The sequence below is a fragment of the Schistocerca americana genome, chromosome 3 (assembly GCF_021461395.2).
Source record: "Schistocerca americana isolate TAMUIC-IGC-003095 chromosome 3, iqSchAmer2.1, whole genome shotgun sequence".
NCBI lineage: Eukaryota > Metazoa > Arthropoda > Insecta > Orthoptera > Acrididae > Schistocerca > Schistocerca americana.
The window spans coordinates 842,122,994-842,145,366 of record NC_060121.1 but is presented as its reverse complement, the minus strand read 5'-3'; positions in this window follow the sequence as shown (position 1 = coordinate 842,145,366).

Genomic DNA, 22,373 nt, shown 5'->3' with positions numbered 1-22,373 from the left:
GGTTCGAATCCTGCCTCGGGCATGGACGTGTGAGATATCCTTAGGTTAGTTAGGTTTAAGTAGTTCTAAGTTATAGGCGACTGATGACCTTAGAAGTTAAGTCCCATAGTGCTCAGAACCATTTGAACCACTCATAAGAGCTGTAGAACACACTCAAATTTACGTTACAATAACTTCAGATATATTTAGTTTCACTGTCAGTGATCTCCTCAGTATAGCCACCATAAAAAAAGCGCATGTCACAATCTCCTGTCACGTAGCAGACAGCTGGTTTGACCACTATGACTGACTGTTACAATGCACTACATTCGTAAAAGTCCCTCACTGTACCACTAGGTGTCTGTCTTGCAACAGCATATGTGGTTTCATCCTAAACGCACTGGTAATTAAAAAATTAATAAACCGGCGGTTTCACGCAGAAACCACTCGTACTCAAAGTGTTACGGCAAGGCAGAATGGCGAACACCCTCCCGCAAAGAAAAAACAAGGGGAGACTGACCTTGCCGAACGTAGGCGGAAAGAGACAGCATTCCCTCCCCCTCCCCCCCCCCCCCCAATTCACACGCTAACATAGTTGTAGTCGTTAGAACTGTCTTCATGATGGTAGTGCTAAATCAGTGCACTCTTCGATTTCATTTCGTGTAAATTACGATACTGTCAAAGTTGCGGGAGTTTGTTGCTATAATGTTTCATAATTCGATTGCACGACATGTGTACATTGTTCACGAAGTCCTGACCGAGTTTACAAAGACAGAGGGTTGGGGGTGGGCGGTAGAGGCGGGGGGGGGGGGGGGGGGGGGGATGTGGAAGCAAACGAAACCCAATACCATGAGTGAGACATGGGCACAAGGTGTGATTTCTTCACGCACTTCTGACACAACACGACAATCACGTTGTAATGGCTATGGTGTACACATGCACTGTTCCGTTAGATTGCTAATGTTGGCAGCAGCCAGACCGACTTTTATCGGCTTTAGCCGGTATTATTATCATTATATTAAAATATTTAAATTTTGTTTCATTATTGAAATCGTAGACAGCGGCTCATTAAAAGTGGTGGTGACAGCGAACATTTCAAAGGGAAGAGAAGGGACGTTAACATTCTGCGACTCTCCGCCAGAACTGAACCCTGGATCAGTAGTTGGTTTTGTGGACTTCTCTTGGAGAGTAAAAGTTCCTTTTGGCCTGTGGCGGCTACTCCACTACAATACTGGGTACGCTTTCCGTAGCGCGTGGATCCTTCCTCATAGGTTGCGTTCTTTGGGAGTTGACAGCTCAAAAATAAATAAACAAATAAATTTGCGTATGTAGTGCTACGTGACATCTAACAGTATTTTGCTGAAGATTTATCTTGAAAAAACAATTGTGTTCGTTTCTTCCGGCACTATTTTTAACTAAATAATCCGTGACAGGATATTACAGTGTACCCCGTAGTTTTGTGACTACTGATAGTCGCCGTTTTGGTTGCTGAGCGGACCCGCGAGAACTCCGAGAAACTTGGTGGAAATTGTTTCAAACAAACAGAATTCTACAGACCTTTCAGTAGAAGTAACTGTGCAAGAAGTTCCTCTTCCATGCGGTTATATTCTGTGACACTGGGGTAAGTAATCAACCAATAAATGGCGGGTAAGATGATAATAATACTACAAATTTCATCACAACAACACAACAGCTCAGTGTTTATTTCCGTTAGAGTTTACAGGATGTGAATGATCCATCAACCCGTTCATTAACGTTCCGTCCCTGTTAGCGAGGGACACCTTCAGCAGTGAAACATTGACAGTTATATTCTACCTCTGAGAATGTCCCTGCACATCCGAAGAGAAGTTTTGTGCATCGTCCACGACCTGTAAGCGAAAAAGTTTTCAACGAAAGTAAACACTGGACGTGAAAGTTCGTACTATTGAGTGACTGAGTGGTGTTGCGGTGCCGCTAACCCTACGTATGATGTGTTCAGAGAGCAGACCTGAAGCTGCAGATTCTCATATGTTTCAACAGTTCGGGAAAGGAGGTCACCAGATGGTATCAGTTGTCTCGAATCCACTAGCCTCGTCTCGACCAAAACCACAGAGAGGGGCGGGAGAGGGGGGGGGGAGGGGGAAGGGGGAGGAGGGAGAAGGGAGGGGGAGGGGGAGGGGGAGGGTGAGGGGGGAGGGGGAGGGGGGAGGCGGGAGAGAGAGAGAGAGAGAGAGAGAGAGAGAGAGAGAGAGAACGAAGGTACGCCGTGAAGATTCGGTATCAGCAGTAACAGAATTTCACGCCTGCGATGGACGGCGTAGGTGACGGAAGTGCCCATGGCGGTGTGACGACGCGGTGAAGGAAAGCCGTGGTTCTGGTATGAAGCAGCTGGCTCTCCTCAGACGCGAAACGTTTCGGAGTGTCTGTAGGACGGGTTGTGCTATAACTGACGAGCCGTCAGGCGTCAGAGAGAGAAACTCACGGACGGCCTTCAGCGAAATGTCATGATCTCCAGATGGACAAGGAAGGGAGAGAAACGTGACATGGAGGCTTTTTATTTCGTTTTTTACAATTCATTAGCGCTTGAAGGTCGCGCTTCCCGCAGACGCTCTGTGTTGGAGAAAGGCAGAATAATACCGAAAGCTGTCGCTTTTTTTAAGCCGACATAAACCTTTTGGTCGCCGAGGCGTCATTACCGATGACACAACAGGTTACCGCCTGCTGTTCCCTCAGTTACTTACAGCTGAACGAGACTTATTACAATTCATATAGGTACTGTGACGTCAGTCGGTCACGTGAGGCAACTTGAGACAGACAAGTAATACCAATTCGGTTCCGGGTAGCAAAACCGAACTCTCGGACGCAAATTTTCGCCGCAACTGGAACGAGAGTGTGTCCAAGACAAGTCGTGATCATAAGATAGTCCACCAGCATACTGCACGAAATAAAATGAAATGACCGTATGGCATTATTGTCCGGGAGACCCCGTCTGGGGTAGTTAGGCGGTCCAGTGGATGTTCTTGTGTCTGACGGCACTTCAGCGACTTGCACCTTGATGATGATGGTAAGGTGAAATGATGAGGTCAACAACACGAATACACAGTCAAACTCCGACCCGGCCGAGAATCGTTCCCGGGACCGCAACTATCTAGAGGCAGCAACTCTACCTAGACCACAAACTGTTGATACTGTATTAAATAACGAACCAATGTATACTATCCAGTTATGTGAAGATACAGAACAATATAGAGGGTGAACGCTCAGCCTTTATCTCTTGAGGAAGAAGGTATGTCTGAAACCCCAAACTGTAGGATCCCGACTGACAGTAACGTATTTCAAAAGGTGATCATCACATTTTGTAACCAAGTTCGTGTCCGTTTTGGTTATGGCTTTCTTTGTGCGTTACACTAAATTTCACGTAGGACAGCTGAAGACAGAATTTGCTTCATTTTTCGCAAAAGTCTTGCTCGCCAAAAAACTCCATTAACTGGTAAGCAAGTACTAGGTGCCGGAGGCCCACAGACAAAATTCCGGATGACGTTCACAGATGTTCTCTGAGCATATAAGGGGCCACAACAGACGCAAATTATAGCTACAAAATGTGACGATCACCTTGTATTTCGTTTCAGTTATTACTTCCATTTTCTCGGTATCTGTATTACGCTGAAAATATGTAAATGTCGACGGTATGCAATTCATGTGTTGGATCAAGCTTGTACAGGTGGCTCATGGTACTTGCTGTAGGCGACAAGCGCCCACGTTGGTCTTCGCTCTCAAGCTTGCATTCAGTAAACCTGAAATGGTGCTATCTTGGCTAAGTTTTTCTGGTAGTGTTACTTGTGCGGTAACAGTCGTACAAAGCAGTATGAACAGATTTACTGATAAAGATTTGGCCAATATGCGCCTCGTGTACGGACACCTTGAATGCAATGAGGAAGCAGCGCGATGCTTTATTTTTGGCTTTGGGCAGCAGAAACTATACAGTCAACACTTTAGAAAAGTGGTATATTAACATAATTGCAATGTCTACAGTAGAACAATAAAAAGTGTACGATGTACAAATATACGTTCTTAATGTAAAATAAACTAAAAAAAACTATACGACGAGCACCAGACAGCCAGCAGTAGTAAAAATAGTGCCAAGTTAACATCAGCGCAATTTTCAGGCTAGAACAATGATAAGAATATGAAGTACAAGAACAAATTCGTTATATAAACTAAAAAAAAAAATACGACCCAGGTTTCGAACAGGGCTGGTTCCAGGGGAGAACGACATCCACAGCAGCTTGTCACTGAAAGCTGAGCAAAAGCGTCATTTATAAATACAAGTTCATAGCGCAAAGTAAAAACATAAACAGACGTCCCAGTTTTCGAACCCAGCTGGTTCCAAGGGATAACAAAATCCATGCAACTTATAGGTCGAAGCTCAATACCGGCGTCTTTTAAATAGTTCGTATATACAACGGCACGACATCACGCTTAGCTGTTCCGTAGCAACGGCAGCAGTATCACTTTAATTTTGCAGACCAGCATGGCTGCATTATTCTGCATTTTGTGTTGTATGTTTTAGGATTGCACATTACAAGTTTTTTTTTTCAATGCTAAGAAGATACTTTCAGAGAAACGAAGGTAACTCTGTAACAACCCGTATTAGTCTATTACGTCATTAAACTATAACGAAACAGAGGAAACGACAGGTCCCTTATACTAAAATACACGGAAAATATTCTTGAACAACCTCGGAAATTTTGTCTGTAGCATTCGTGTTCTCCTTGCATATTCTCGTACCGACAAAGTAATGTTGATTTAGGTCTAACATTTAAACTACTGTACTCAGTATTGACAGCCAGTCGCGTAGAAAACGCCTGCAGTCAGCTGAAGCAAGCAGGGAAGCCAGACAACGCCCAGCGTTATGTCTACAAGACAGTTCCGGCGGCGAAACATCCCTGGCATATTTACATACCCCGCTTATTGTTTATTCTGGAGGAGTCTGGAATCTGTGTCTACTGCAACGACCAGTCTGGTACACTCCTCCAAATTAGACTTATTTTGGTGTGCACATACAAATAGAATAAAACAGTTGCGCTAAAAAGCCAACTTCGGAGACGAGACACGTAGGAAGAGTACAGATCAGTCACCTGATTTCTTTCCGTCCATCGATTACAATAGCCAAGCGAAATTAAAACAAAAGTGATTGAGGGATGTAAGCATCAGGTATGTATAAACCTCCCGAAATTAATATTTTTAATCAATCATTTTTCTGATTTGAAATGCTACTTTCCTTGCCGCAATACAATATTTATGTTCCAGACGCGTTTCGCCTTTTTACATTAAAGGCGTCTTCAACGGATTTTTTTGACTTGCTAAAATCTTATTTTCCTTGCATCTGATAATGATTCAGAGGGCGCTCTTCCAGGAGTTAAAATTAGTTGTAGAGAATCAGGAAATATCTATGACGCCTCAGAGGGGCTTATTCAAACCACCATTGTTTATGGCGAAATTTTGTTGGAAAAAAAGGAAGGATTCAAAGCGAAATATCTGAGGACTGGGAGCATAAAACTTGAGCAGACATTGAAATTTCATGGTATTATTACTATTGCGAGAACTGTGAAGTGAAAAACTAATGAATTAGATTCCTTTCAACTTTGAATATTAGACAAGTATTGTTTAGCTAACTTGCATCGTGTTACAGAATCGAAAAATCAACTTCCATAGTTACATTTACCTTTCTATCTTAAGATTATACGTTATTTTTTATCGTATTGTACTTTTGATTCACAAACAGATTACACTTTAAGCTTTCACTGTTAGTTTTTTACGACCTAGAAAAGGCCTTTAATGCAGTTCCCAGAGAAGCCATGTGGATGGTGTTACAATGTTTCGGCTGCCCTAAACGTTTTGTTGACCTGATCATCATGGAGAGCTTTAATCAGGTAAAGCTCTCCATGCTGACATGACCGAACAGGTCATCTGCCTGAATGAAACATCTACTGAATTCCCAATAACGAGGATGCGTTCTTGCACCAACATTATTTGCCTTGTATCTGGCAGCTATGCTTTATGAGACGTCTGTGAACAACGCTGAGGTAGAGCTATAGTTTCGATGGAGGATTATTTAACCAATCCAGACTCCGATCAAAAAAGCTCACAAGTACCGCTCGTGTAACAGAGGTGCAGTACGCTGACGACAGTTCCTCTCCAGCTGATTCACCTGCACAGATGCACCAGTCTGTTAATTGTTTCAGCAAGGCATTCTCCTGGCTCTCCCCTTCCTGATTTCAGCATATCCATTTCTGATACACCCTTGGAACAAGTGGACCACTTCCTTTATACAGGAAGCATATTGGATCAAATTGCTCACCTGGAAAAGACGTGGAGAACAGAATACGTGCTGCCCATGTGGCATTTGGTCGTCTCAGAAAACGTGTCTTCCTGAATAAGGACCAAATTGATGGTGTATAAAGCTATTGTCATCTCAACGCTGCTCTATGGTTGTGAAACCTGGACATTATACAGCCGCGATATGAAGAAAACAGAACGCTTCAACAAACAGAAGCTAAGATACACGAGCATGAAATGGGATGACTTTATACCGAATACCACCGTTCTTGAAAAAGCGAAAATGAATAGCAAGTTATAGAAACTCTCATTATTGCGCACCAACTAAGACGGGTTGGGCATGTCCAGCGGATGAGAGATGACAGACTTCCACGTCAAATGCTGTACAGTGAAGTGAGCACAGGTAAAAGGCCGCTAGGTGCCCCTCTTAAACGCTATAATGATCAGTACAAGAAAAATATGAAAACCTTGGGCATCTATCTGAGTAACTGGTCCACCATAGCAGAAGATCGCAGTCGCTGGCGCTCAACTATCTCAAATGCTCTTCAGAACTTTGAGGGGGAACGTCGAAGACTCGAGAATGACAAACGTCAGAGACGTAAACTGCTCCACGCCCAGCCAGGTCCTCCACCTTCCGTCGTTTGTAATTTCTGTGGTCGCATGTTGCATGCTAGGATTGGACTACTAATCCATCAAAGACATTTCCACGCCTGAACCATGACAAAGGAAATCTCAGGAGAGAAATGAGAACTCGGACACGAGTATCAGCCGACGACGACGAGATTACACTTATTCGTAAACCACAAAAACACCTTTTTATTTAAGAATCTGTATTTTGTTGTAAGGTCCATGCTACCCGACACTTTAACACGTCGAACTGCATGTCTTAGAAAGCTTTTCTGTGTGTCACTTTGGTCAGAAAACTTTTTTCACCATTTAGACCAAAACAAATGTTGAAATAAAGGTTTTATGCAGTTACATCTCTTTCAAGACAGGAGTTTTACGGCAATTTTGTCTTACGTAGCCCGTAATAGCAGTCATTCCCCTAGGTAACTTTCCTGTGCGAGGTGATGAAACTTTATCGCTATCCCTCGTACAGCAAAAACAAAAAACAAAAAACAAAAAATAATAAAAATAAAAATTTAGATTTAAGTTACTGTGTAAAAAAGCTCATTAAGAAGTAGAGCAGATTAGAAATTCTTTTTTGGCCTAATTTTTTTTACTAGCTTAAAATGTTTTTTAGAGAGCCTATTTTTAAGATTTATTCGTATAAAGTGTGCCATAAATGTTAAATGTGTTAAAACGGCGATTTACTGCAAGGGGGTCTGGCGCATCCGAGCGCTCGAATGTAACCGATGCAATACTATAATAGTTACCGACGGGATCGGGGTCCTGTTAGTTTCAGATAGTGCCACAGGGGGCATTACTATCAAGTAAACTACTATTCTCAACAAGACTTCTTTTCGTAACATGATTCGTTTATGGTAAACAGTCTGAAAGCACGTGCTTGTCTCGCGTCTCCTCAACAGTTTGCTTGTTTGTTTTTTTATCTTTTTATTTTTGTACATACGAAGTAAAATGTAATTGCTTGAAAATGACAAACGTATTTTACGGATAGAAAAGGTTTAAAAAGTAATCGCAATCGTGAAAAAAAGGCTTCGATTGTTAAGCGGAAGCCAGGTAATCGATCCTATTTGATCAAAGTAAGAGTATTTCGACATCGGCGAAAGAAAGACTAGTTTTACGATGCTGGCAGTACGGATTCAAAGTTTGTTCAATGTCAGTATAAATAAAGTTGAAACTTTAAACGCTCGTATTTTCAAAACAACGTTTTCAAGTTAGCGGGAGCTGTAACTCGTTTAATATGCATGGAATTACATTAAATCTTTTTGTGACTTGTGAGTCGGCGTTTGCCCTACTGTAGCACGTAGGATTTTTGCGACATTTTAATTCCATTTTTGGTGCTCGTTTTTATAATGACGTTTTTGTCGAATAAAATGACTTATTTGACTGGGTCGCCATCCTGTTAGAAACCATTTTTTTTTAATATCCCCTCGCACTACGTTAGACAATATCATCAGTTGTAAAGTACTTTTCGAAATTTTGTTCTAGGTTGAAAATCGTGACGTTCAGAACTCCCATCAACCGCCCTCGCAGTCCGGGAAGGCCTTTCGTCGATGTCACTATTTGTCCTCCGGATGCACGTTTTTTACTTAATAAAACTACGTAACACAACCGTAAGGGTGTACAATATAGGTCTAAAGTAAGTTTTGTGAAAAAAGATCGCGAATATTGGTTCCAAAAAAAAATCAAGCGTCGCCCTGGTCTACTCCCTTCACTAGTGACAGCTACAGCGGAGCAGACTTTCTGTTACCGAAGAAGGATGTGGAAAGCTGAAAAACGGCAACGGCCTTCGTATATCTGTATCATGGGGTATAGGTAGACTATTTGTGTCACACATGGCATCCGAGGTTGGGAGAAGCGATATGACGAGGCGGGCGTAGCGAGCCAGGGCCCTGATAGCATCGGGGCAACAGCGCTCCGGGGACCGGCGGCCTATCTCTGGTAAAAGCCAGCCAGGCAGCCAGCGAGGCATCGGCTTCAAGGGCAGGCGCTCTCCGGAGACGCCATGAATATTACGCAGGCCTGCGGCAGAGGGGTATCGATTGCCTCCATACTGGAGGAGTCCTTACACAGCTACTTTCGTGGAAGCCCTCGCATTACCGCCGACGGGACGGGGCCGTGTTGTAACTCCTTTGCGGCCCGCGCGTCTCTGGGTCGTCCTTCGTTTCTGCTGCAGATGTGTTTGGTGGCGCGCAGCGAGCATTGCCTGTCAACAGACTCCGCCTTACCTGATGCTCAAACTCATCAGGATGCCTGCGTTCTACACACGCTAGAGTGCACGTCCTTCATCTGCAAGAATACGCAAAAACTGGCAGTCACTATCCGGTGTATAAAGTGGTCAAACAACTTACGAGAATGCAGACAGGTGATGTCTTGGACAAATCTGTACAGTCAGTAACATTGCTGCTCAGACAAACCGTATAGCAAAACATCTTGTTAATCTGTTGAGCCCAATAGCCGGCCGGAGTGGCCGAGCGGTTCTAGGCACTTCAGTCCGGAACCGCGCTGTTGCTACGGTCGCAGGTTCGAATCCTGCCTCGGGCATGGATGTGTGTAATGTCCTTAGGTTAGTTAGGTTTAAGCAGTTCTAAGTTCTAGGGGACTGATGACCTCAGAAGTTAAGTGCCATAGGGCTCAGAGACGTTTGAGCCATTTGAGCCCACTAGGAAGTCGGTGTTTTCCTTCATTTATTTGAAACATGCTCCAATATAATTACTTTCTGTGTGTGTGTGTGTGTGTGTGTGTGTGTGTGTGTGTGTGTGTGTGTGTCCGGTGGTGATGATGGGTGCGACTAGGGAGGAAGTTACCAGGTTTAGGCCAGTCTATGAGGACGAACAACTAAGTAAGTGAGCAACGAAATGGCAAGTGGTACATGTTATGTTGGTAGTCCGTCATGGAACGCAGAGGCTCTACCTTCCAAGAAAGATGTCCGTTCTGCTCGAGGTCTGGATCACCAGACGAGAGAGAGAGAGAGAGAGAGAGAGAGAGAGAGAGAGAGAGAGAGAGAGAGAGAGAGAGAGAAAGAGGGAGAGAGAGAGAGAGGACAACGATGTTCTGCACTGCAGAATCCTCCAGCGTCCACACACGTGACCTGTATCCCACACAGGCTATTGGCTAAAATCGATGGCGTGAATTCGGTAGCGATTGCGGCAGAGGGCTGAAGGGGTCTCTTGTGAGCAGCTTTAACTGGACAGAACTGCCTCCGTTCTGACAGGCGACAACTTATGTCACGTAGACGCGCAGGAAGTCACTCTGTGGGAAAACTAGCAGAGATTTGTCTGGGGCCTCTGAAAAACAAACTTTGGTAAACGAATTACCAAAAATATTCCACCCTATACACTGCTCGCGAATAGCACCAAAGGGGCCGCCAAGCTTAACGTCCGCTTCACCGTCAGTAGCTTCACATGCTCTCACTTCACGAGACATTGCGGAGAGGTTTGGTATTTAAATCAGGACATTGGCGCAAAATTTAGTGATGAGGAATTTTGCTCCATCACCTCTCCTCCTCTTCCTGACGAAACAATGGCAGTGAAAATTGTTTCCACCACCAGGATTCGAACCGGCTTACCTCCGGGTCGAGCGCCACCGCACGAGTACTAGGTCAGTGTGTGCATCGGATTAAAAACGCGTCTGAGTTCTTACGTCGACTACAGGGATTGCGTCTGGACGCCTGACATTTTAGTAAGTTCTGAGGTGGTCTCTGTCTCCACTCACGTCCCTCTGATCCATTACGGCTAACTGGAGTTAGGTATTGTGATGAATTAACGAACCTATTTCAACATGTGCTGACTTAAACGGTTTATCCAGTGACCACTTGTATGAACAGACAGATGGTGTTGCAATGTGGAGCCCTCTGTCTCCTATTATTGCCAGTCTGTTTATGGAAGATTTTCAGAAACATACCCTGGAGTTGGCAGCATTGAAATCTGATTTTTTTTTTTCAGCCTCGTGGAAGTGAGAACTGAAACGGCTTTTATAACTTATGAGTTCAATACACCCGAATATTCGCTTCACGATGGACGTGGAAAAGGATGACTGTCTTCCTTTACTTGATAAGTTGATCACGAGGAAGCTTACGGCATGTTGAGACATTTCGTTTATAGGAAGTTAAACTAATCTGTCACTATTCAGCTCAGCGTGAAGTGCTACTTCATATTTGACAGGGCCTACGTCATTTCACACCATGAAAGGTTGCAGCAGGGTTAGTTTACTTCGAAGTCAGCTTAGGCAAAATCGTTATAGCGAAAAGCGGATCACATGGTCGTTGTGCTATTTCCCAACCGTGAACCGGGTGAATGATGAAAATAACGAGACGATACATATACTCCTGAATGTAAATATTGTGGTGACTACCGTAGTTGCGTCACCTGTGGACATGCAAAGTTTCGTACTCTTCCACTAGGTGGCTTACAAAGGTGTATGGCTTCTACCACAGCTCTTGTGCATAACATTACTTACACACTTGTTTGGCATGTCAATCAGGTAACGAGTAGTTTTCACATGCACCTTACGTCGTACTATTTCGCCATGGTTCATACGAACTCCAAATTTTTCTACAAACTAATCCTCCGAACTGAATAATCATTGCTACAATACATTACAACAACCACTGCTTACCACATTTTGGGTCAGGTTTCCGAACAAAATCAACTAGTAGCTACAATTCAGCGTTGTATGTACTCACTCTTTTTCCATTTTTCTCAAGAGGATCTTCGCTCTGTTATCATACGTTATCAGTTTCTCTTCATTTGGAGTGATTACCAGCTCCGAAAAAAAAGGGCAAAGGGTAACATACAGAAAATTAAGAAACACACACACACACACACACACACACAAAATCACGCACGCATACAAACTTTTTACATGACCCCTTCGGAAAATAGCGGTCTCCGTCATCCACAAGATGCATTATTAAGCCTTTTCCCGATATCATGCTAACTCTAACCTTTTTTTGTCCGCGCAGCTGCTTGTTTATTTAAATTTGGCGCTTATTTCCAATTCAGATTACATTCCGTCATGCAACGGCAGCAATAAAATTATACAGTGATCAACGACCAACAGCTGACACGCCTTCTGTGGTGGCCAGGGATGCGGCTTTGCCAACATGTTAATGGATCACACGGACAAATATGGACCTCGTCAACATGGCTCGACTTTTCGGTCTCAGAATCAGGTCACAGACGACTTTGCTTTATTACTCACTAACAGTATACAATTTTAGTTATCCTATAGCCTTTCTATTTATATGTTCTCTTAACATGAATCGTCAGTATATCTCTTCCCGTAATTATAAAAGGTATGGAGTTAATTGTGATTATAAGTTATTTAACGAACTCAATTTCTGAAATACGACCCTTACATCTCATGGGGCGAATATTCATGCAAAGGGCGGACCATTCTGTATGTCAAATAATTTCCTGTAAGCAGCATTCCCTCATGTTAATTCTTTTCTGTTGTATTTCCCACTCTCCATGGAGACTCTTCTGCTGTCCAACCAGAGTAGATTCTCCAAGGCGAAGACGATATGGAAGCTGAATCACAGAATTAATGAGGGAACGTCCCGGAAAGACTGGGGCAACATACACTACTGGCCATTAAAATTGCTACACCACGAAGATGACGTGATACAGACGCGAAATTTAACCGACAGGAAGAAGTTTCTGTGATACGCAAATGATTAGCTTTTCAGAGCATTCACACAAGGTTGGCGCCGATGGCGACACCTACAACGTGCTGACATGAGGAAAGTTTCCAACCGATTTCTCATACACAAACAGCAGTTGACCGGCGTTGCCTGCTGAAACCTTGTTGTGATGCCTCGTATAAGGAGGTCTTTGATAAAGGTCGGATTGTAGCCTACCGCGATTGCGGTTTATCGTATCGCGACATTGCTCCTCGCGTTGGTCGAGATCCGATGACTGTTAGCAGAATATGGAATCGGTGGGTTCAGGAGGGTAATACCGAACGCCGTGCTGGATCCCAACGGCCTCGTATCACTAGCAGTCGAGATGACAGTCATCTGATCCGCATGGCTGTAACGGATCATGCAGGCACTCCTCGATCCCTGAGTCAACAGATGGGGACGTTTGCAAGACAACAACCATCTGCACGAACAGTTCGACGACGTCTGCAGCACCATGGACTATCAGCTCGGAGACCATGGCTGCGGTTACCCTTGACGCTGCATCACAGACAGGAGCGCCTGCGATGGTGTACTGAACGACGAACCTGGGTGCACGAATGGCAAAACGTCATTTTTTCGGATAAATCCAGGTTCTGTTTACAGCATCATGATGGTCGCATCCGTGTTTGGCGACATCGCGGCGAACGCACATTGGAAGCGTGTATTCGTCATCGCCATACTGGCGTATCATCCGGCGTGATGGTATGAGGTGCCATTGGTTACACGTCTCAGTCACCTCTTGTTCGCATTGACGGCATTTTGAACAGTGGACATTACATTTCAAATTTGTTACGACCCGTGGCTCTACCCGTCATTCAATCCCTGCGAAACCCTACATTTCAGCAGGATAATGAACGACCGCATGTTGCAGGGCCAGCCGGGGTGGGCGAGCGGTTCTAGGTGCTACAGTCTGGCACCGCGCGACCCCTACGGTCGCAGGTTCGAATCCTGCCTCTGGCATGGATGTGTGTGATGTCCTTAGGTTAGTTAGGTCTAAGTAGTTCTAAGTTCTAGGGGACTGATGACCTCAGCAGTTAAGTCCCATAGTGCTCAGAGCCATTTGAACCGTTTTGTTGCAGGTCCTGTACGGGTCTTTCTGGATACAGAAAATGTTAGATTGCTGCCCTGGCCAGCCACATTCTCCAGATCTCTCAGCAATTGAAAACGTCTGGTCAATGGTGGCCGAGCAACTGGCTCGTCACAATACGCCAGTGACTACTCTTGATGAACTGTGGTATCGTGTTGAAGCTGCATGGGCAGCTGTACCTGTACACGCCATCCAAGCTCTGTTTGACTCAATGCCCAGGCCTACCAAGGCCGTTATAACAGCCAGAGGTGGTTGTTCTGTGTACTGATTTCTCAGGATCTATGCACCCAAATTGCGTGAAAATGTAATCACATGTCCGTTCTAGTATAATATATTTGTTCAATGAATACCCGTTTATCATCTGCATTTTTTCTTGGTGTGGCAATTTTAATGGCCAGTAGTGTATTACTTCTCCGCATACACGTCTCGTGAAAGAAGAGGGAGTCAGATAGTGGCACTACAGGTACCCTCCGCCATGCACCGTCAGGTGGCTTGCTGAGTATACAGGGTGGTCAGAAACTGTCTGCAAAACTTGTATTGGTATTGTACGGGAGGCTGTACTGAGAAATAACTTTCGAAAAATTCGATACGTTTCTGTCCACCCTGTGGATGTAGATTGAACCTTCATCGCCCCTATTTCCCTCTTCTTGCCTAATCTGCGTTAACAGCTTCCATATGTAATTAGCAATACTGAATCACCTTGCTTAGTTAATCAGAGGACCTGAGACATCAGAATAGTGTAGCTATAGAAAAGCCATCTGTTCACCACTGTTAAGCAGATTAAAATTTGGATTTATTAACCTCTGTAAGAGATGTGGCTATTTCAAAGCTGTGAAACGATTTTTTCAATCAGATGTGTAACTCTCTGTAGGCGCCATGATGAAGCTGCAGCAACATCAATATTGAACGTAATTAGTCTTTGATGACAGGGCCACGTTGTCTCTGATGGGAGGGGATCAAAGTGTAACACGAGGAGGGTAAAACGAGAGGAGATACAATATTGCCCCACCTTCCAAACGCTTCACCTTTGTGTGTGTCAAAATACATTGAATGATTACTTCGCGAGCAAAGTAAGTGTTACGGAAAGTCACTATCACAACGGGATAACCCGAATTTCGAGAAGCATACAGCCATTCATCTAACTTTTGATTCAACTACGGCAGGTTACCTGTTAAAACCAACGGATAATGTCCTTGTTCATGCTTCAAACAGTTTCGAACCATTTGCTGTATACTGTCATACACATCATATGACATTTTACAATCTTAAGGTCGTTAGCCCCATGCTATTTTAACAAAATGTTCATATTGTTCCCATACTACCTTTCACAATTTAAATGAGTTATTTTTTCGGGTTTTATCAAGCTACTAATGCCTAGTTTATTCCTGCTTTCATATTTTTTTTATTTCAGTTATATGAGATGGAAGCGGGAAATAGTGAAAGAAAGAGATGGCTCATCTTGTCTATAACAGTCAGCTTTTATAACGGACAGTCAAATGAAAACAGGAGGGGTGGGAAAAGAGGAAATTTAAGTGTTTATTTTTCCGAAAGTAATCGCCGTTAACTGTTAATACATTTATCCAACTGTGAGACAAGATTGTCGTCAATGCCTTCATGGAAAAATGCTTGCGGGTGTCTACGAAATCATTACTGCACCTAGGCATTCACCTCTTAGGCCGTAGAAAATCGATGGCCTTGAATGTATTTCTTCAGGGCCCCAAAAATACGGAAATCGCATGGGGAGAAAAGGAATTTGGAAATTTATGGTAAGGTCTTATGGGACCAAACTGCTGAGGTCATCGGTCCCTAAGCTTACGCGCTACTTAATCTAACTTAAACTAACTTACCCTAAGGACAACACACACACACCCATGCCGGAGGGAGGACTCAACCCTCCGACGGTGGCAGTCGCACGGACCGTGACAAGACGCCCAAAACCGCGCGGCTACCCCGCGCGGCTCTCATGGGGAGAAATCGAACTACAAGGAACATGTTTAAGGACTTCCTAACGAAACATCTGCACCGTAGTCCAACAACCTTGGCAACATGTAGGCGGGTACACATGGACCAAATACTATGTCATGTCCAGTCGTAATGAAATGGTGCCAACAATTCGACAATGGCTGCTCACACGAGGGTGGGGCTGATCGCAAAGACCAAATTTTGCACCGTTCCCTGGCAATCTTTTCGGCAGGCTGAAAGAACATCTGCGGGGAAAGATATTTTCCAACGACGTGGAAGTTCAAGCAGCGGCTCTCGAATATGTCTGTGACTGAGGAGTGGACTGGACTGATAGCGTTGGGGAACTGAACGATTGGAAGAACGTTCCGATGATTATTTGCCTTGGTGGAAAATGCACTTTGAAAAATAGTTCCATGTATCTGTGTCATTCTGAAGTGTAGTGTGGCATTCAATAAAATTTACTTGGCATGGCACAATAATGTGTAGCTTGCTTTTTGAAGCCACCTCCATATGTGGGACTTTGTAATTCTGGGGACAGGTTTCAATATGTAAATCGGAAACTTCAGAATTCGAATGAAAGACTTGCCCAATTTTATTTCCTTCTCTTTTCTTCCCCATCGCCCTCTTCTACACTGTTAAAGAGTACAATTTCAGGCGTGTAACGTTTGCCAAGTTCCCAGAATGAGATTTTCACTCTGCAGCGGAGTGTGCGCTGATATGAAACTTCCTGGCAGATTAAAACTGTGTGCCCGACCGAGACTTGAACTCGGAACCTTTGCCAAGTTGTAGGCTGATTCGGTTTTAGCGCTGAAACGTAAAGTCCCGTAAGTGGCTGTCCCAGAGATCGGAAGGAAGGGCTCACCACTTCTATTGGTTCCAAGAGCAGTAATGAGTTATCTTCGGCGTGATAATTGCTCTATTTGCAACAGTCCCCACGTATATGGCACCTAATCGAAAATGTCTACAATAAAAGAACTGAACTGTGGTTCAAATCACACACAACCAGAATTTAGAGAGTGAAATCATCGAACATTTTTCATTTACACGCTGATATGCTCGGAAGTACTAGCGGCGACTGCCGGGCGGTGTGGCCGTGCGGTTCTAGGCGCTTCAGTCTGGAACCGCGTGAGCGCTACGGTCGCAGGTTCGAGTTCTGCCTCGGGCACGGCTGTGTGTGATGTCCTTAGGTTAGTTAGATTTAAGTAGTTCTAAGTTCTAGGGGACTGATGACATCAGAAGTTAAGTCCCATAGTGCTCAGAGCCATTTGAACCATTTTTTGGAAGGCAAGTAACCAATGAATATATACTGTAGGACGTTGAAAGTTTATGGTGAAGGTTGTATGAATCGTTCAAATTTTTACAAGCGGGTAGAGCAGTTCAAAAATGATCGCGACTCAGAGACTGACGAACACCGTTGTGGCAAACCAGTTGCGGTTTCAACTCCCTCATTTGAAAGTCGAATTGATGACATTATTCGTGCCGACCGCCGTGTGACACTGGAAATGATAGTTGATAACGTTCAAGTTAGTACTGGGACAGTTCATAACATTATCTGCAACAAGATGATGTACCGCAAAACATGTGCAAGATGGGTCCCGAAAGACTTGATGCGGCTACACAAGGAAACAAGGTTGAGAGCGTGCACAGGGCTAAAGGAACGTTATGAAAGAGAAGGTGAGCACTTCCTCAACAAAATTTTAACTTATGATGAAACTTGGGTTCACTATTACGAGCCAGAATAAAAAAAACAAAGCATGGAGTGGAAGCACACCAACGCACCTTTCAAGAAAAAATTCAAAACCCAAGCATCAGCAGGAAAAGTCATGTTGCCGGTGTTTTGGGATGCCGAAGGTCCAGTTTTTTGTGATTATCTCGAAGAGCAGCGTACAATGAACAGCCAGTATTGCTCGGATTCCCTTTTAAACAAGGTGAAGCCAGCCATGAGAGAGAGACGTCGTGGATCTCAGAGGAAAGGTGTTTTTCTCCAGCAAGACAACGCACGTCCTCATATTTCTCAAATGATTCAAATGGCTCTGAGCATTATGCGACTTAACTTCTGAGGTCATCAGTCCCCTAGAACTTAGAACGACTTAAACCTGACTAACCTAAGGACATCACACACATCCATGCCCGAGGCAGGATTCGAACCTGCTACCGTAGCGGTCGCTCGGCTCGAGCCTGTAGCGCCTAGAACCGCACGGCCACTCCGGCCGGCATCTACGTTAGCTTCTTTATTTATTAATTTTTTTACGAGGCGTTTCATAGGCTTTGCTTCATTCGCGCACTGGGAGTCTGTAAACAGTGAATGTGTAAAGCTCAGATGCAATGTTCTCGCGGAAACAACACACCGAAGATGCATAGGAGTGCGAAGGCAGATCATTATGACCACTTGCTTGCTACCGTGTTGGTCCAACTTTCGTACGCAATGTAGTAGGGATTCGACAAGCCATTGGCAGGCTTCCACAGGTTTCTGGCACCAGCTGTCTCCGCACAAGTGAAGCAGTTCCCGTCAACTATGGACCGGTGGCGTCCGAGATATATTCCATCGTGTTCAGTTGAGGCGAATTTGATGGCAAGAGTTCACTGTCACGCTCTTCAAACCACTGTGTCACTATTCTGGCTTTGTGACACGGACAGATACCCTGTTGGAAGTTGCAATCGCCGTCGGGGAAGACATCAGCCATGAAGAAACGCAGGTGGTGCGCAATAAGATTCACGTACTCCACAGCTGTCATGGTGCATACGATCAATACGACAGATCCCACGGAGGCCTAGATAAACGTCCCCAACAACATAATTATGCCCATACCAGTCTGCGACCGTGCCGCAGTGCGTGCTTCGCGTAGCTGTTCGCCTTGATGACGGCTTATCCTGACACGACCATCAACCTTGTGTGACAAAAAACGTGGCTCCCCAACCATGCGACACGTTTCTATTGATCCATGATCCAGTCTCGATAACCCCGCGCCCACTGTGAACAGAACTGATAACATCGTTGGGACAACAGGGGAACAAGTAGGATTTGTTTGCAGAGTCGCACATCCATGAATGGGCTCCGAAACACTTGTGCCTCCACCAGAATGTACTCTGTTGTCAGATCCGCCACAGGTCGCCGCCTCTCGTGCTGTAGCGGTTGGGCAAGCCTTCGTCCTCCAAGCTGCGTTAGGAAGTGTGGACGTTGACCACCTTGTCGGCCGGTCGTGGGTTCGCCGTTCTTCAGCCTCTTTCCACAGATGTTTACAACAGCAGCACTCTAACAACTGCCCAACTTCGCCATTTCCGAGATGCTCGTTCCTTGGTGCCAGTCCACAGAAATATGAAAGTCACTCATGTCAGTGGGTTTCCCCCATTTTCGGCCGGTACAGTTGCTACAATAGTTTTCCATTCGTTTCTGCTCCGCTTACATATCTTCCTCAACGCATCGCGTGGTCGAAACGCCATCAGTCAACATTCTGTCTCGCGATAGGCAACGATGATAATGTTTTGGCTCATCATTGCACAGAATGTATAAAAAAGAATCATCCGATATGGCACGTCTGTACTTTTGAAACTAATAAACATACAAAATGAATTTTGTTTTTTGATGAACGGGAAAATCGAAACTGTTTTCATACCTTTTCATAGGTGTTCAATTTGCGCCCCCCCCCCCCCCCCCCCCCCCCCCTTGAGATGCGTGGCATATTATGTAACGGCGGTATTCCAATGTTCCCCGAGCTACAGGTACAGTTTCCACAGCTACTTTTATGCGATGTCTCAGTTCATGCATTGTTGTTGGTAACGAAGGCACATAAACAGATTCTTCTATAAGCCCCCCCCCCTCCCCCCAAGAAATAATCACATACAGTCAGGTCCGGTCACCTTGGAGGCCAGTAATGTAAGGCTGAATCACTTGGTTCAGGACGACCGACCATTGTTCATTAATGCTTTGATTTAAAAATTACAGCACTTCCAGATGCCAGTGCGGCGGTGCTAAGCCTTGTTGGTAAACCAAGCCGTTCGCGGTTCTAGGCGCTTCAGTCCGGAACCGCGCTGCTACTACGGTCGCAGGTTTGAATCTTGCCTCGCGGGCATGGATGTGTGTGATGTCCTTAGGTTAGTTAGGTTTAAGTAGTTCTAAGTCTAGGGGACTGATGACCTCAGATGTTAAGTCCCATAGTGCTTAGAGCCATTTGAACCATTTGAAGTCGTTCGGATCTGTCTCCAACTGTAAGAAAAGATAGTTCTCAAGCATATCGAGATATGTGCTACCTGTAACAGTGCTCTCGACAAAGAAAAATGGACCATACAACATTTCCCGTGAATAGCACAAAACACATTACATTTTGTACAGTCCCTCGCATGTTGTACAACTTCATGTCGTTGTTCCGTACCGCAAATTCTCGTATTATGACGGTTTATCTTTCCATTTAAATGGAATGTTATCTCGTCACTAAACACTAAGCGTGGAAGAAAACTGTCACCCTCCGTCTTGCCAAGAACGAAACTACAGAACTTTACGCGTTGTTGTTCGTCATCTACACGAAGAGCTTGCAGTACCTAAATTTTGTATGGTTTCATGTGTAAACGTCGACGCAACACACGCCAGTCGGATTTCGGGGGTATGTTGAACTGTCGAGCTGCACGGCGAACGGATTTCCGCGGACTCCTTGTGAAACTATGGTGGATGCGTTCGACGTCTGTGTCAGACACTCGGGGACGGCCCGGCGATATGCATTTACCCAAACAACCTGTTTCTCGAAATTGTTCATGCCATCGCCTAGTTCTCTGTGTTGTAGGAGGATCCACACCATACCCAGTGCGAAAGTTCAAGCTCAACGGTTATTACTGTTCCGCACTGCGCAAAACGTGGAACACAAAACGCTTTCTATTGTCCCGACACCATTTTTACTAGTAACGAAGTGGGCGCATACTGTTGCTACCTAGCGGGAACCATTTAAAACTCGAGAGTTTGCTCTTTCAAACAACAGTACGTTGTTCACGCACATATCTACACTCCTGGAAATTGAAATAAGAACACCGTGAATTCATTGTCCCAGGAAGGGGAAACTTTATTGACACATTCCTGGGGTCAGATACATCACATGATCACACTGACAGAACCACAGGCACATAGACACAGGCAACAGAGCATGCACAATGTCGGCACTAGTACAGTGTATATCCACCTTTCGCAGCAATGCAGGCTGCTATTCTCCCATGGAGACGATCGTAGAGATGCTGGATGTAGTCCTGTGGAACGGCTTGCCATGCCATTTCCACCTGGCGCCTCAGTTGGACCAGCGTTCGTGCTGGACGTGCAGACCGCGTAAGACGACGCTTCATCCAGTCCCAAACATGCTCAATGGGGGACAGATCCGGAGATCTTGCTGGCCAGGGTAGATGACTTACACCTTCTAGAGCACGTTGGTTGGCACAGGATACATGCGGACGTGCATTGTCCTGTTGGAACAGCAAGTTCCCTTGCCGGTCTAGGAATGGTAGAACGATGGGTTCGATGACGGTTTGGATGTACCGTGCACTATTCAGTGTCCCCTCGACGATCACCAGTGGTGTACGGCCAGTGTAGGAGATCGCTCCCCACACCATGATGCCGGGTGTTGGCCCTGTGTGCCTCGGTCGTATGCAGTCCTGATTGTGGCGCTCACCTGCACGGCGCCAAACACGCATACGACCATCATTGGCACCAAGGCAGAAGCGACTCTCATCGCTGAAGACGACACGTCTCCATTCGTCCCTCCATTCACGCCTGTCGCGACACCACTGGAGGCGGGCTGCACGATGTTGGGGCGTGAGCGGAAGACGGCCTAACGGTGTGCGGGACCATAGCCCAGCTTCATGGAGACGGTTGCGAATGGTCCTCGCCGATACTCCAGGAGCAACAGTGTCCCTAATTTGCTGGGAAGTGGCGGTGCGGTCCCCTACGGCACTGCGTAGGATCCTACGATCTTGGCGTGCATCCGTGCGTCGCTGCGGTCCGGTCCCAGGTCGACGGGCACGTGCACCTTCCACCGACCACTGGCGACAACATCGATGTACTGTGGAGACCTCACGCCCCACGTGTTGAGCAATTCGGCGGTACGTCCACCCGGCCTCCCGCATGCCCACTATACGCCATCGCTTAAAGTCCGTCAACTGCACGTACGGTTCACGTCCACGCTGTCGTGGCATGCTACCAGTGTTAAAGACTGCGATGGAGCTCCGTATGCCACGGCAAACTGGCTGACACTGACGGCGGCGGTGCACAAATGCTGCGCTGCTAGCGCCATTCGACGGCCAACACCGCGGTTGCTGGTGTGTCCGCTGTGCCGTGCGTGTGATCATTGCTTGTACAGCCCTCTCGCAGTGTCCGGAGCAAGTATGGTGGGTCTGACACACCGGTGTCAATGTGTTCTTTTTTCCATTTCCAGGAGTGTATATACAAACATAGATTAATACTTGTTCCGTAGATCATGAATACGACAATTCGTAATGATGTGGAACGTGTCACTTTAACGTAAGTTTTCTTTACATAAAATAATTATTTTCTTTATAGTTACTACTTCATATCTAAAAATTCATCTGTTGAGTAGAAGGAGTTGTCATTCAGAAATTCTTTTAATTTGTTTCTAAATGTTGTCTGGCTATCTGTCAGGCTTTTAATGCTATTTGGCAAATGACCAAAAGAAATATCTCAAACAACATAATAATTATGATTTTTTAAAATTGGATGATTCTTTTTGA